This window comes from Papaver somniferum, chromosome 9 (assembly GCF_003573695.1).
Source record: "Papaver somniferum cultivar HN1 chromosome 9, ASM357369v1, whole genome shotgun sequence".
Taxonomy (NCBI): Eukaryota; Viridiplantae; Streptophyta; class Magnoliopsida; order Ranunculales; family Papaveraceae; genus Papaver; species Papaver somniferum.
The window spans coordinates 32,361,293-32,366,062 of record NC_039366.1 but is presented as its reverse complement, the minus strand read 5'-3'; the positions used below and the strand labels follow the sequence as shown (position 1 = coordinate 32,366,062).

At 38.2% G+C, this 4,770-nt stretch overlaps 1 long non-coding RNA gene across 8 annotated transcripts; it reads right to left on the bottom strand.

The window, feature by feature from the left end:
• Window positions 1-911: 911 nt before the first annotated feature.
• Window positions 912-4,303, bottom strand: LOC113308792. 8 transcript variants are annotated; one of them, XR_003340073.1, is made up of 2 exons: window positions 2,360-4,303; window positions 912-2,238 (listed from the first exon to the last, which is right to left on the bottom strand). It is a non-coding gene; the product is annotated as an uncharacterized LOC113308792 (long non-coding RNA). The 8 variants fall into 8 exon arrangements; XR_003340074.1 differs by having other exon boundaries at window positions 912-2,230; XR_003340078.1 differs by having other exon boundaries at window positions 3,803-4,303.
• Between the last annotated feature and the right edge of the window lie 467 nt (window positions 4,304-4,770).

Here is a 4,770-nt window from a genome sequence, read left to right as displayed (position 1 = left end):
AATCAGTTTCAACTACAATAGTGAATGGAAATCACTTATAACGCATTATAGTTTAAAAAGTTGTTTGTATTTTTTCTTTAAGGTAATTGAGCTTATCTTTAGATGTAGAGAGAAAAGCAAAGAACAATTGTTAAATAATAGCGAATTCAAAACACGAATTCAATGGTGCATGTTTTGTGTTTGAAGTTCACAATCAAGATTGTACAGACCATATAATGTAAGATCAAATAAATTTTACTAGGATAGTTGTTTGGTGAAATAAATTCATTTTGAATATGAAATATGCAAAACAGAAAATTCGTATCGTAAGAAATTATGTTTTTAATATATGAAACATCTTTCCTTTGTTTAATTTATTTTCAGTGTACATAATAAACAAATTAAGATAATATAAACTCTATAATTCTAACGAGGTTTTCATGATTTTTTTTCTTTTTTGTAATACTTATATTAGTAGTTACATAAAATAAAATTATGTTTAAACATCTTTTTAAAGGGTCTGGATCATGGGACTCATGAATTTAACGCATGGTTTAGACAAAAGTATCTAACCGTCTATCACAGTATCTAAGGGCTGTCATATGTGATGAGGTGGCAGTTATATTTGCCTAAACAAGCTATTCAGCTTCAGCCAAGGCGAGCCAATAACATAAAATAATATTTTAAAGGATATTAAAACATTAAAACCCTCTGATCTCTTCCCATATTTTGATCTTGGATTATGAAAAAAATTTGTTCATCTTCTTTAAGTTATTAACATCTTCCGCGCCATATCGATCGAACATATAAACCTAAGAAAATCTCAAGTTTGAAATGAATTATCGATTTGCAAATGCAAGTCCACCATCGGCTTTCGGAATTTCTGTATTGGTTAATATCACTGGTTCGTCATAGTGACAATCGTATGTCTACATTGATGAAGGGTTTGATAATATTGATTAGAAAAGGCTAGATGTCTGTTACAGGGGACCTGAGTACATATGCTCGACTCATTCACAGACTCTCATTCACTCTCACACCTCACACGTGCTCATGGCACATACAATGACTCTTACACTCACACAGGACAAGCCATACAGTCACCCACACTATTATCCCCCTCAAGGTCAAGGTGACTATATTGATTAGAAAAGGCTAGATGTCTGTTACAGGGGACCTGAGTATATACACTCGACTCATTCACAGACTCTCATTCACTCTCACACCTCACACGTGCTCATGGCACATACAACGACTCTTACACTCACACAGGACAAGCCATACAGTCACCCACACTATTATCCCCCCTCAAGGTCAAGGTGACTATATTGATTAGAAAAGGCTAGATGTCTGTTACAGGGGACCTGAGTATATACACTGGACTCATTCACAGACTCTCATTCACTCTCACACCTCACACGTGCTCATGGCACATACAACGACTCTTACACTCACACAGGACAAGCCATACAGTCACCCACACTATTATCCCCCCTCAAGGTCAAGGTGACTATATTGATTAGAAAAGGCTAGATGTCTGTTACAGGGGACCTGAGTATATACACTGGACTCATTCACAGACTCTCATTCACTCTCACACCTCACACGTGCTCATGGCACATACAATGACTCTTACACTCACACAGGACAAGCCATACAGTCACCCACACTATTATCCCCCCTCAAGGTCAAGGTGACTATATTGATTAGAAAAGGCTAGATGTCTGTTACAGGGGACCTGAGTATATACACTCGACTCATTCACAGACTCTCATTCACTCTCACACCTCACACGTGCTCATGGCACATACAATGACTCTTACACTCACACAGGACAAGCCATACAGTCACCCACACTATTATCCCCCCTCAAGGTCAAGGTGACTATATTGATTAGAAAAGGCTAGATGTCTGTTACAGGGGACCTGAGTATATACACTCGACTCATTCACAGACTCTCATTCACTCTCACACCTCACACGTGCTCATGGCACATACAATGACTCTTACACTCACACAGGACAAGCCATACAGTCACCCACACTATTATCCCCCCTCAAGGTCAAGGTGACTTGCAAATGGACATTGAGCTTGCACACATGACAAGCCATATAGTCACTTGACAATGAAAGTGTACAAAGTTGTTGCAGCTTGTGAGTGGTCATACCAAGATTAGTAGGCATTGCATGCTGGCAGTAAGTCGGTGTTGCAGTAGTAGTTGGTCTGTAGGAAATGAGAAGCGGCATACACTCTGCAAAACTGAAAAGTACCAATCACAACCAGCAGGAACATGAAAAAACTGGAGCAAAGTAAGCATGACCTGACAACAAGATAATAAGAACTAGCACCATTTGTTGCACATCATACACCTGACACATACCACTAACTCAAAAAGTCTCTGCAGTTGAAGAACTTAAAATCCTCTCAAGCAAGAAAGCATCTCCAATAAAGACCATGGACTTAAGGAAGTACCGCAAGTATATAGTATCATAGTCAGCAGTAGCATCTAAGTATGGATACAAAAAAAAAAACAGCAGAATAGAATAGCAGGCGCAGACATAGGTATTTGGCAGTGTAGGGAATACAGCAACATATAGGAATAACAATATATGTTTCTCTTACAGAAGTCTTGCAGATGAAAACGACAATTGTGGATAAAAGTGAAACCAAAACAGTACCATGACCTAGAATGCCGTCAGAGAAATAGGGGTAACAGTGCATAACAAACCAATTATAACAAAATGGCATAGCCAACCAGCTGAACTAATGTAGCACAGAGTTGCAGACAACAACAGTTGATGCATGACAAGAATAATAGGAAATATAAGAAGTATCACTTGTAGCAAAGCAGCAACACTTGTAGTCACAACGGATGGGAATCCAACTATCTACTAAGAGCACCAATAACATGTAGGAAGTAATCATTGACACAGCAGATGATAGTGCAGCGGCATCAAAATATCATGAAGTAAAATACCAATTCCAACATACTGCGCAATCTCTAGCAATCACCAACTATATAAACGTGTCTGTTCTTGCCAATATAAGCATCAACATGTAAGAAATTAGCTTGCCAGTATAAATGCTCAGGGAGATCTTCTCAATATTATTCAAAGTACTAATGAAAGCATTATTCGAAACATAACAGCAAGAGTGAGTAAGAAGCATGGAAACTGCTTGTTTTATTTAGCACACAAGGACTTATTGAGGCACCTTGGATTATTCAAATTCTTCCAAAATAGAAGGAAGATAGAAACTTAACAGCAATAAGAGAGAAGAACCACAGGTTGCATATTTCACCATATGCAAGCTTAGCAACAGGTTGCATACAAACACAACTCTAATCCATAATCAAAACCCGTAGATTATATCCATAATCAAAACTCAACTTCAAAACTTCATACTTAGCTCTATCATCTCACACGCGCGGAAGAAATCAACACCATCTAATCGGTGAGTACGGAGATGAAGTAAAGAGCATGAATGAAACTGAATAAAGCAATTTAAGCATCCAAAGTGCAGCAGAATTCAGCAACAGAGGCCTAGGATGTTCAACTGATCAATTTAAGGAAGTTCCCCTATCTCTTTCGTAATAGAAACTAACACGAACAACATAACATTTACCAATTTTCAGCAGCAGTGATCGTCAATTCAAAATAAACATATAATGCTTCCTCTAACCCCTTAGGAAGCATCGACATAACTAATTGATGACGAGAAACTAAGATGAAGATGAAATTTAATTTTGGAAGATGAATTGATTAGGAATTGAACACATGAAAATCAGATATGAAGTAATCTAAAAATTTTAAATCGAGATTACCAACAAATTTTCGATTTACCAGTCAACTAGACAAAGCAAAATACAGATCTGAGAAGCATGCTTGATTGTGTTGTTGTAGAAGTATCATATCGAAAAGAAACCCTAATTTCTACCAAAAAACACCATTAAGTAGAAGGAGATGAAGATGATTACTAACTGTTGATTCAGAACCAGAAATCGCAGATTGAGAAATTTGTTTTGTAAGATAAGAGATCGGAGCAAAATTGAGAACAAGTTTGTGATGATTTATCTTTGAAAACATAATTCAACTCTCTAATTTCAGCAACAACAGAAGGTGATGAAGAGATTTGATGATTGTGGTTAAGAAGATGAAGAAATAATGATGTGGCGGTGGTGGTGGTGGTGGAGAAATAATGGTGGTGATGGTGAAGAAATCACAGGAAAGGATCGATAACCCTCAGAAATTAAAATTTATGAGTCTGATAACATAGTGAAAATCATATGTCTACATTGATAAAGGGTTTGATAATATTGATTAGAAAAGACTAGATGCATGTTACAGGGAACCTGAGTATATATACTCGACTCGTTCACAGATTCTAATTCACTCTCACACCTCACACGTGCTCATGGCACATACAATGACTCTTACACTCACACAGGACAAGCCATCAAGTCACTCACACTATTACGTCATTCAGTACCTGATTATCATGTACTTGATTAGGGCTGCACATACCCGACCCAACCCGTACCCGACCAAAAATACCCGCACCCGACCCAACCCGTCGAGGTACGGGTCGACTATGGGTGAGGCACGCCAGAACCCACCTATTTTGGGTCGGTTGCGGGTAGAAACTTCCGTCACCCGAACCGACCCACCCACCCGCCCAAAACTAACGTAGGATTCCTGACCCTTAGATCTAACCTAGGATGAATTATCAGAGCCGTTGAATTGATGTATAAAAGTAAAAGACCTGACGTAATCGCATTTTCCTTCTCTTCTC